General features: G+C 40.9%; 1 long non-coding RNA gene across 5 annotated transcripts in view; it reads right to left on the bottom strand.

Annotated features, from left to right (window-relative positions):
* The window catches only part of LOC144237261 (uncharacterized), a 110,701-nt gene extending 100,031 nt beyond the window's left edge, over window positions 1-10,670 (bottom strand). For all 5 annotated transcript variants that reach the window (XR_013336805.1, XR_013336806.1, XR_013336803.1 and 2 more), the window contains exons 1-3: window positions 10,512-10,670; window positions 2,534-2,602; window positions 121-315 (exon numbers count right to left, since the gene is read on the bottom strand). This is a non-coding gene — a long non-coding RNA (uncharacterized LOC144237261). The remainder of the gene's footprint in view (window positions 1-120; window positions 316-2,533; window positions 2,603-10,511) is intronic.
* Window positions 10,671-12,127: the final 1,457 nt, after the last annotated feature.

Here is a 12,127-nt window from a genome sequence, read left to right as displayed (position 1 = left end):
ATCTATTGATTCACTGAAGGCACTGTTTAAAATGACTTTGGACCCTTCATTGGACATGGAGGTTTACACTGAAACTGCTTCTCACAAACAGGAGGTTATTTAGTACAAGGCGGTACCTACCTTTCTATTCTTACCAACATTCTGGTTCCAGTTGATGGGCTTTGCTGCAGGTAATACATTCTGTGTCACAACAGGAAGGGAAATGAAATAAACAAGTCCTCTTATTAACCCTTCAGTTTGAAAAGCCACACGTTTCAGGCAAACATCACGTTTTTTACTGGCGCCATTTCCTCCATACCATCTGGGTTTGGCTCCCTATGGAATGTGAAAGATGTAAATCCCACTTGTGAAATACAAACATATTTGCAGGTCCCTGGATACTTGTAATAACAGTACTAGCTGTCAGGGACACACACACAAAATCAGTTGACTATTTGAGTGTGAACAGAACAGATCTGCTAATTATTAGATTTATCTTCCTGGAGTCATTGGTATTTCCCACGTGGGCCTGTTAAACGTACTGTCTGCACGGGTTCAGAGTTATGATCTGTGACCACTACTGTGGACTATAACTTTGAGGACTGTCTTATTTCTATGAAGGTGTATTTTTTATTTTTTAAATTTTTATTATTTTGTGGGGGCAGTGGAAGAGGGAGAGAGAGAATCTTAAGCAGGCTTCATGCCCAGCATGAAGCCCCATGTGGGACTCAATCTGTCGACCAGGAGATCATGACGTGAGCCAAAATCAAGAGGCAGTCACTTAACTGATGAGCCACCCAGGTGCCCCTAGATTGTGTATTTTTATTCGTCTGTATCCTTCTTGTAAAGAAGGGGCTCTTATTTTTGTACTCCTGCACAAAGGTTAAGTTACTCGTTTGGGGTCATTCACCTTGTTAGTGACACATGCAGAATGAAGACCCTGTCTTTCCACTCTTTGTCTGCTGTCATCTGTGGTGTCACACTCTGTATGGATTTGTGTTTTGTGGTTAGTGACAAGGGTCATCAGACAGTATCTGCAAAGCCTTGAGCGATCTACTAAACCACTTCTATTAACTGGCCAAAGAATGATTATTAGGTGATGTAATTAAAACTTATGCCCCTTGTCCTCTTTCCAACCAAGCACAACACTTTTTTTTTTTTTTTTTCCTGTTTTCACTCTCCTCTACCTACTCAGGTCCATCTGAACTCACCCCCGCTCCCCTCCCCAACTCTACTAACACACGCTTCAAAGTCCCCCTCCCTGGGTTCCGGTGACAGCACTATCTAGGTTCTTCCCTGACCTCTTCAACAGCTCACCCTTTCCCCTCCCCCCATCTGCTGCCCCCACCACCTCTCCTCCTTCCTCTTTCCTAACTTACCCTGATTCTTCTTCATATCCATTCCCACCCCTCTTAGAGAAATCCTTCCCAGTCCTAGCTTCAACTGTTACTTCTACTGAAGGAAACTAACTCCTTCCCCTAAACCTTTCTATTTCTGCACTCTCATCTAAGAAGCACTAATGTCTTGAACCTTGTTTGCCCTACGATGTTTAGCTCTATGCCTGCAAGACAGTATCAACTTTTGTGAATTGGATGGCATTTCATGATTCCAAAGTGAAAAATAATACACAAGTAACCAATTTATCACCAATACCTGGGGTTCATAAGAAGTTTTGGTAAGTCTTGACACCTTGCTTTCTTTATAGCTTCACTCTTTCTCTGGGTAACTAATTTTTTTAAAAGAGGATATAGCTCCTCCTAGTGGATAATAATCACATTTTAAAATACAGACCCTCCTAACTCTTCAAGTATTCTGGAATGTATCAACAATAAAACTAAAGTGTATGTAATAACTACATGCAGACTATTAATTATTCAAAGCTCCTCAGCTTAAGTATCTTGAACAATAACAAATTCTAAGGGATTTATCCTTTTTAATTGGAGACACATTTTCAATACTTAAAAAAGAGATATTCAGTAATGTTGTTTCAAGTTACCTAGCATCCAACTGCAAAAGGCTTTCTTGGTTAGCCCAATAAATCACAGCACTATGAAAAGGAGGCCAGAGTCTTGGATTTGGTTCAAGTATGGTCAGCGACTTTCATGGTTCCACAGCCACAAATTTTATCCTGACTCCAAGAAAATGTTGTAATAAGATTTGCCCTGTACCACAGAAGACTCTGGGTGAGGAGAGCAAAGAGCCAGTGCAATTTTAACTCCTTGACTGGAAATCAACCCAGATATGCTGGTGGGTTAACAGAGGCTATATTTTAAAATAGCCTTTCATCTAACGACAACTACCTTCTTTCTTCAGAACCACATCCAGGTGGCTTGTAAGGCTCTATCAAATGTTGAGTTATGTAACTGTTTGCTTTGTAGCGACTACATCAGTCAGGTAGTAAATAAAGATATATAGATATAGGAATATATTGATAAATCTATATACCTTCTCAAACTTAAATTTTGATATGCTGCTGAATACAGGAAATTAAGGCGATTTTTTTTAATCAGCCAAATAGGAAATTAAGGCGATTTAATGATATTTTTCAAATTACCTTTTTAGTGAATGTCCTTCATATATGAAGCCTTGGCATCTGTATGAAATTGGGAACACAGCTCAAGTTCTAAAATATAAAACAAATATGTTATCCACTATAAAATGCATCGAGTTAACTCAAAGATAACAGTTCAGACTAATCAGTCTTTTGATTACTTACAAGGTTATCTTAATATTAATAGCAATATTTATGTTTTTTTGAAAAGAACTAATCCCGTGTGAATTTGAAAATATAATCAATCAGTGGAAAGGTCTAGCATTATGTTCCAAAAAAACTTTACTTTCATTATCCCCAAAGTGATAAAGATCAAACAAACTAATCACTTCTCTTTCTGATCTCTTAGCAGTTTTTGGTCCAAAATTGTAATAAAACCTCTGATTCCCAAACTATCCATGCCCTGAGCATTCGTCACTGAAATTTTACACTAATTCTCAGGATAACCCAATGGTGTTTCCTAAATTGAGAGATATGGAAATAAATGCAGGAAACCAAAAGCGCAGATTGGGTTAAGAGTTATCACAGGTGATGAAGTTATTCCAAACTACCTCATTTGCCATCAAACTATAGTTTAAAGTACAAATTAAATCATCAGTTTTGTTCTGTGGCTTTATTTTTTAAATCAATTCTACCAAATAAAAGCAGCTATTTACATAAACTATCACAAAGTTGATGACATAGCTACAGCAAGACTTTTGCTATTCTCCAACAAGCTGAATAATTTAAATGGTTTTCTTGTCTAAATAGAATTTCTGCTGGGGTATTCCCTGCTTTTGGCCAATTTCCAGGCCTTAAATATTAAAATAAGAAAATCAAGGGGTACCTGGGTGGTTCAGTTGGTTAAGCATCCAACTTCGGCTCAGGTCATGATCTCACAATTTGTGAGTTCAAGCTCCACATCAGGCTCTCTGTTGTCAGCACAAAGCCCACTTTGGATCCTGTGTCCCACTTCCCCCTCCCCCTCTCCCACTGGTTCCCTTTCTCTCTCTCCCTCTCTCTCCCCCTCAAAATAAATAAATAAACTTTTTAAAAAAGGGGGGGCATTTCAAAAAAATAAATAAATAAAAATAAGAACATCAAATCCAGTGGTTCTAATTAATATTTCACATTTACCACATACTGTATATGATAGCATTGTGAGTAAAGCATTCCTTAAGTATAATTTACTTGTGTGAGTATATATATATGTCTGTATATATATATATAATTTTCATAAATATAACTTCCTACATAAGATTTTGTTGCTTGGATCTCTTATCATTTATTTAACCATTTCTTTATTGTTGGGCATTTAAGCCTTTGGTTTTTTGTGTATTTTTTTTTATTTTTTTAATGTTTTATTTATTTCTAGGAGAGAGAGAGAAACAGCGTGAGCAGGGGAAGGTCAGAGAGAGAGGGAGTCACAGACTGAAACAGGCTCCAGGCTCTGAGCTGGCTGTCAGCACAGAGCCCGACGCGGGCCTCGAAACCACGAACCGCGAGATCATGACCTAAGCGAAAGTTGGACGCTTAACCGACTAAGCCACCCAGGCGCCCCTTTTGTGTAAGTTTTAAATGAGGCTACATTATCTATCTTTGTGAACAAAGCTCTTCCACAGCTGTATTTCTTAAGATATTTCTGACTCAGGTGACAGTTAATAAGAAAACGACTTAAATTTTTTTCTAATAATGAGAAGACCTAACCCTGTAAAGTCTTAAAAATAAGTCACTTATAGAAACATTGTCTTGTGTAATTATCCTGTAAAGTATGGTTACAGGCTTATTAAACTGACTACAGATGATTTTACTTTTACAGTGGTCAGCAAGCATATAGTTATTTCTGAGAGAAAACAGAAAACCAAATAATCCAGCTTCTTTCCATATAGCAGCTGAACAACTAGAAGTAAAGCACAAAGTATAATTTACTTTTTAAAATTTAACAATAATGTAAATAAAATTGAAAAGTGTATGGGTAAAATCTTATTTCTTTTATATTATCCAAATACAGAATCTGTGAAAACCCATGGAAACCCTTTACATCTTAATGAGTTTATTTTTTTAAGTTTATTTATTTTGGGAGAGACAGAGTGAGTGCAAGTGGGAGAAGGGCAGAAAGAGAGACAGAGAGAGAGGGAGAATCCCAAGCAGGCTCTGTGCTGTCAGCAGAGCCCAATGTGGGGCTGGAACTTACAAAACTGTGAGATCTTGACCTGAGCTGAAATCAAGAGTCAACTCCTTTAATGAGGGGTGTGTGTGTGTGTGTGTGTGTGTGTGTGTGTGTGTGTTTACTTTGTTTTTGTCATTGTACTTTACATTCAAGCACTGTCATATTGGAGTGATAATCTACATACTTAACCATGCTAACTGAAGGAAAAGTAAATTATTACAGGGTAACAGAAAACACAAGAAAACAGAAAAGTATCGACAGCAGTAGCAGAAGATTTTCCCACTTCCCAGTGCTCTCCATCAGGTGTCAAATCCTCTGCTGTTCTAAGCTCATAATCAGTTTAGGTGAAAATCAACGCCGCCCCTCACAGCTTTCAGTATGATGTAAATATGAGATGTCAAAGAGAAAGTTGCTCTTACCAAGCCTATCGTTTTCCTCCTTCCTTCATTCTAAAATAATATACGTCCTTATTAAAAATCTCTTCAAAGGCAAATTCCCGAAGTACAAAACAAGAGACATAAAAATCTAAAGAAAAATACAACCTGAAAATATTTTGTCCTCCTAAGCAGTGGTATGTTTAAAGGTAGGGGCTCTGTCTTAATGTGATGTTGCTAGTCTCCAGCACTGTGCTTAATGAGCACTTAGCAAAAGCTGACTGAATTCATGTTTGAACGAGTAAGAAAGTACATTCCGAAACAGCTCTTGTTCTAAAGGTTTCTTCACATCACATCTCTCATTTTTCAAACCCAAGGATTATGTAAATCTCTAATTTCTTATTAACTGCCATAGAATCCTTTATTCTGTCATGTTGAAATTCCTAAGATTGTAGGAAATTTGTAAAGGCTTGTAAGGTTTTTCACAGATGGAAACCTGTTCCACTAGATCAGAGAACTTGGCACACCAAAACCTTGTGTAAAGACGTAAAATAAATAGAGTAATTAAGAATTCATTCTTAATTAAGAATAAGAAATAAGAAGAATAAGAAATAATTCTTAGTCATTTATACTTTTTTCCCCTGTATAATGCAAGAGAGATGGATGGTATTTACAATTATGAAAGAGTAGACAGATGTGATGTGATATACATAAGGAAAACTCACTAAAATAAAAGAGAAATTGATGAAAGATAAACAGTCTTATAATTAATTCTATGTGATTTCTCCAGGACACTTGAGCTCAGAAAAGTCACCAGCAACTGCTTTGAGATGAAGAGCTGTACCACCCATTGAAACATTGTGCGTCCCGCCTACAACTGAGCCATTCTATAGATCGCACACAGAACAGAATCTTTTCATCAGAGATTTCAGAGAAGGAAGAAAATCTCACCCTGTGATTTCATGTCAAGATGTTTAGTAAAAGTGTGAAATCCAAACAGGGTACAAGTGGTTGTATTTTTGATCGTGGGAATATTGCAGTAAGAGAGATAAGGAAGACAAGAACAAATGGATACCACAAAAATCAGACAAAGCCTGTTTTGTGGCAGATGGATGGATAACTCAAATGAGCACCGTAGGCTTCGGAGACAATGTAAAATCCAAGACGGAGATGAACCCTGCATTGCAAATCAGTGTCATGTACTTTTAAATGTTTCTTCATTCAGATTCTTAAATCATATCTGCCAGGGTTTCAATAGTCCAGGAACAAAGAGAGTGGTTTGTGAAATCTGCTTTCTTGAGAAAAGTCATCTGAACAAGTATGAGACACAGTGGAAAATTTCCAGAAGGAGCAGAACTGGCTGTCAGTCTGCTTTCCTTGCAGTGATGGGAAACTGCAAGCAGCCCAAAGCCCAGAGAGAAGGTAAAAGGATGCCGAAGCAGCAGGGGCCTCGCTGGATGACACTCTCCCAAGGGCTGCAAGATGTCCTCACTGAAGTCACCCTCTGTGGGGGGTCAGAGTTTGATGTAATTTTGCCTTCTCAAACTGTGAGCCTGAGGTCTACTGAACAATTAAGTGAATTAACTTAATTGTACACTGCTAATCAGGACTTTAAAAAAGAAGTAAAGGGGTGCCTGGGTGGTTCAGTCGGTTAATCATCCAACTTCAGATCAGGTCATGATCTCACAGTTCGTGGGTTCGAGCCCCGCGTCAGGCTCTGTGGTGACAGCTAGCTCAGAGCCTGGAGCCTGTTTCAGATTCTGTGTCTCCCTCTCTCTCTGACCCTCCCCTGCTCATGCTGTCTCTATCTCTCTCTCAAAAATAAATAAAAATATTTTTTAAAAAGTAGAGATAAGGAGATAGAAATAATAATCTTAAATTGTTTTTCTATGGTTTATATTTACAAAAAAAGAAAAAAGGAAAAAAAGGAAAGTTCTCATTCCTTGTTGAGATCCTTGGGTTTTTTAAACTAAGGTAAATAACATTTTAGATTTGGTGTAAGTCTGGAGATAAATATAGACTAATAGAAATTATTTTGGGTTAGGAAATAGATAGTATTCTGTTTTGTATTCTCAAGGCCCAGCACAGCGCTCAAGAAATATTTATTGATGAGTCAATGTCAAACTAAAATAGCTCAAATTATGGTGATGTTCCAGAATTCCTGATAAATAAATATGAGATTAATAAATATTCCTGAGGAATAAACCAAAGTACAATTTATAAATAACTGATATGTTGTGCCAGGCAAAGATGAGTAAAACCTGGTCCAGTTCTATGACGGCTTACAAGGCCTTTATACTTCATTGGAAAGTAAAGACATCTCTTGGCCACAGCCAACTTCAATGAAGAAATCCCTTCTTCAAATGTAATGTCAAGCACACTGCACCTCTAAGACAACTCTACCTTTGTTGAGACCTCACACATTGGGATCATGTCCTCATGACCACGTGGTCCACCTTGCTCATCCACTCANGTGGACCTAGGAAAAGCTCAACAGATCACCTGGATTCTTAAAGTCATTCTGAGCTTGAAGATTACTGAGAAGAGGGTTGCAAACAAGAAAGGGTACATCACAACTAAAGCAGGACTGCTTAGGAACTCTCTGGAAAGCTCTGAAGGTGCCTCCCTTTATCTAGCAGCCTCGTAGTCTATAATTCTTAAATCTCAATGGCAAGAATACAGAACTGGGCCTGGGTCTCAGGATCCCCCCCACCTCACAACCTTCTGTGCCCCAGATGCCTCAGAGCTAACCCAGTCTCAAGAATATGGCCTACACCTTTGGATTTTCAAGGAAGAAGTAACTCAAGATGAAAAAAATAATTAGTATGCTACCTGTCTGACTTCTTGCTATCTTCTAAGTGCAGTAGGAACTGACTGACTTCTTGTCCTACATGGTTTGTATTCTACACACCTTGTAAAACTGGCCTGTGCTAAAACAGGAGAGACTGAGTTATATTACACTATAACACAAGGACATGTCATATTCCCCTTCAAATCTCTATGTTTGTTATTGTGTGCTGAACTAAAATAAATTGAACTAGGAGCACCTGGGTGGTTTAGTTGGTTAAGCGTCCAACTTTGGCTCTGGTCTTGATCTCACAGTTCACGAGTTCAAGCCCTGCATTGGGATCTGTGCCAACAGCTAAGAGCCTGGAGCCTGCTTTGGATTCTGTGTCTTCCTCTCACCCTGCCCTTCCCCTATTTGCGTCCTCTCTCTCTCTCTCTCTCTCTCACACACACACACACACAAATAAATAAACATTAAAAAAATTATTTTAGGGGCACCTGGGTGGATAAGTCAGTTAAGCATCTGACTTCAGCTCAGGTCGCGATCTCACCGATTGTGGGTTTGGGCCCTGCATTGGGCTCTGTGCTGACAGCTCAGAGCCTGGAGCCTGCTTCGGATTCTGTGTGTGTCTCTCTCTCTGCTCCTCCCCTGCTAACGCTCTATCGGTCTCTCAAAAATGAATAAATGTCAAAAAAAGTTTTTTAATAAAAAAATTATTTTAGGGGCACCTGGGTGGCTCAGTTGGTTGGGCACCCAACTTCAGCTCAGGTCATGATCTAGCGGCTTGTGAGGTGGAGCCCTGCATCAGGCTCTGTGCTGACAGCTCAGAGCCTGGAGCCTGCCTCGGATTCTGTGTCTCCCTCGCTTTCTGCCCCTCCCCCGTTCTCTCTCTCTTTCAAAAATAAATATGATGTTAAAACAAAGAAAACATTTAATAAAATAAATAGCACTCATAGGGCAGGACCATGCTGAAGAAATGGCAATCTGATGGCTGCTCACCAGATCATTACTTGGATTACCTGTGAGTTAGTTAAGTGGCTTAATTTGTGCACAGGGTTTTGTAAGAGACTGAGATGACAAGAATATATATTTCCTTTTTAGGCATAGCAGTGTCAAAGGATAAGGGAAAGGTGTGCAGGAACAAGTCCATGTTGGAGGCATACATGTGGAGTCTATCAAGGTATTGATGTTAAATATCATAGAAGAGAGTGCCTAAAAGGTAAGTGGGTCCAAGAAGAGACCCGGAACACTGCAAACCCTCGCTTTAAGAGATGAAGAGGAGCCAGTCAAGGAGACTGAGAAGATGTGGGCAGGGGGGAAGGAGGAAAACTTTAAGAGACTTCAAGAAAAAAGCATGTTAAGGAGAGAGTGATCAGTTTGGTCCAATACTGCTGATAGGTCAAGGAAGATGAGGACCAAGATGGACCACCAAATTTAGCACTGATCGGCCAAGAGATGGAGGTTATTAGTTCTGGCTTTCCTGAAGTGAGATAAACAAGATTCCAAGAGATGAAATAAGTTGAACAGTCAAGGTCACAGAGCCAATTAGCAGCAGAACTGGGCCCAGAGCCAAGTACTGAAAGTAGGCCTTCAGAAGTGACCATGTTTCTTGAATCCCAGATCAGGTTCTTCCTCAATAACACATTATGATGTCATCATTCCCTTGGTAACTCTGATTCCTGAGGGGCATTCTTAAAGAACATTAAGGCTGGAAACAAAAAGAAATAAACATCAGTAGTAGAATTGGGGGCACAATGACAGACAAGGGTTTGGTATTTCATGGCAGAGACAAGGGCCCTCAAATCAAATGATACAGACACCGCAACCAGGATATACCCAAGTGTCAAAATACATTTTTTACATCTCCTCAAAATGTTCATTGTATTTCACTAGATGATTCATATGAAAATAAACAGATACATAAATACCCCTGGGCCCCATTACCATATGTTAATATATGTCTATAGTCAGGACTTGAGTAATGGGAATCTGATTCCCCACCCTCTTCTCATCACTTTATTTCCCTCCTTATGAAAGGATTCAAAAAGGGGGAGAGGGAGGACATAGTTTTACTTTAGATTTTAATAAATCAAATCTTAGAGGGGGCCAAAAGCACAAGAAAGCCCTAAAGCATTCAGGTACAAAGATCAGTTTTAACTGTCCCCACTCCTAACCTCAAATTCACAGCTGCCAAAGTCTTCTGAACGATTTTTGTGGAAGATTTTCAAAGGGAAGAAGAGCAGGGGATGGACCACAAGCAGACGTCCGGGCTCCGAATGGACAAGCTATTAGAGACTAGGAACGGGTCAGGAGGGAGGGACCTGCACAGGGCAAGGGCAAGGGAGGCAGGCAGGCACTTTCCAAGGGAGGGGTTGAGCAAAAGCTGGTGCCAGGCCCGCACTTTCTCTGGAGAGGGGAAAGGGTAATGCGAAGCTAGGACACGTGGCGGAGAAAAAGCAGAGTTGGCGGCTCTAAACTTTCAGAGTCCAAGTGTCAACTCTCCTATGCTGGCCCCTACACCTAGGGTCTCCCTCCAGGGCTGCAGCCAACTCCTCACGCCTCCCTTCCCGCCTTTTCTTCCGAGAACGCAGGGCAGAAAGGAGCGTGCTGTGGCCAGGGGGCCCGGGCTTGGTGGGAGTGAGCGCGGGGCGCAGGCTGCCTCTAGGTTACCTGATGCCGCAGTGTCTCCCCAGAAATCCGAGGCGCAGCCCTCCAATCCCGGCCCACCGCCCGTGCCGGCTTCACCCGGCCGAGGTGCCCAGGGGCCGGGTCCCTTGGTCCGAGAGGGAGAGTCGCCCCCAGCAGGCGCAGCGTCAGGGACCGGGTCAGGCTCCGCAGCAGGAAGCCCAGAGTCCTAGCGCCCCGGCCGTTGGCTCTGCTGGGTGACGGCGCCTTGCGCGCCCTCTGCTGGCCAGGCCCCACCTGTGCGCCCAGCAGGAAGGTTCGAATTCCCCACTGCCCGCCTGACGTCCTGTGCTGGGGCGGTTTCAACAACCATGACCCCAAAACACGGTTTAGGGGTGCTGGCTCGGCTCCTTTCCTCTGTTTTTGGAGTTTATACCAACGATTTAAAGATCCTGGGGCACTTGGATGGCTTAGTCAGTTAAGTGTTCTCGTCTTTTGCTGCTCAGGTCAGGATCTAAAGGTTCCTGGGATTAAGCCCTGTTTTGGGCTCTGCTCTGACAGGGAGGAGCCTGCCTGGGATTCTCTGTTCCACCCCCCCTCCCTCTCAGCCGCTCGCCCGCTCACAAACACACACAGACACACACACAGACACACACAGACACACACACACACACACACACCTTTTTGAGAAGGAAAAAAATCCAACAAGATAAAGATATGGCAGCCCCCAACTTCTCTTCCAAGGAGCTGGAGAATTGTATCCAGGCCAGCTTTGTTTTTCCAGCCAAGTCCATGAAGAACCTGGTTTCCCTGTAGCTATAAATACTATCTGAGCAAAGCTGCTGGGAACACAGGATCACTGCAAACATCATTACACAGGCATAAGAGGGATGCAAAAGAAGTCTACAGAGGGTGTTTACAAGCTAGTTAATTTCTGAGTCATTTAGTTTCCATTAATGCACATATTCTTTCAAGTCCAATGCTGCTGGCTCTCCTAGATTGAATTTAACAAAGCAAGAATTTAAGTTAGAAGTAAAATTTTATAATAAAAGGAAGAAAACAGAAACCAGGCCTTTCTTTGTTGTAGGATAATTAATAAAGTTTATGGATCTGAGCAATTACATGACTAATAATAAAAGAGTTTTAACATTTGTTGAATCCTTACTACTTACCAGAAGCTGTTCTAAGAGCCTTATTTATTTTATAATAAAAATACGTTCTTAATAAGAATGTTTTATGTTTAAATGTTTTATATTTATTAACACATTAAATAAAACAACCCTATGAGATGGATAATATAATTATCCCCATTAAAAGCATTATTTAATGTTTTTATTGTTCAGAGAGAGAGCGTGAGTGGGGGAGGGGCAGTAAAGTTGAGGAAATTGAGACATAGAGAAGGTCACATCGCTAAAAGTAAGCTATAAAGTTGGAATTTAAACCCAGATTGGGGCGTCTGGGTGGCTCAGCGGGTTAAGCGATGGACTTCTTCGGCTCAGGTTCTGACGGTTCATGAGTTCGAGTCCTGTGTTGGGCTCTGTGCAGACAGCCCAGAGCCTGGAGCCTGCTTCACATTCTGTGTATTCCTCTCTCNCAGAGGGAGAAAGAATTACCAGGAATGTGTGTAAAGCTTTTATAACCTTCCAATACTTGAGCCCCTG

Source organism: Crocuta crocuta, unplaced genomic scaffold (genome assembly GCF_008692635.1).
Source record: "Crocuta crocuta isolate KB4526 unplaced genomic scaffold, BGI_CrCroc_1.0 scaffold166, whole genome shotgun sequence".
Taxonomy (NCBI): Eukaryota; Metazoa; Chordata; class Mammalia; order Carnivora; family Hyaenidae; genus Crocuta; species Crocuta crocuta.
Note: the sequence above shows the minus strand (reverse complement) of the source record. Positions and strands in the feature narration are given on the sequence as shown.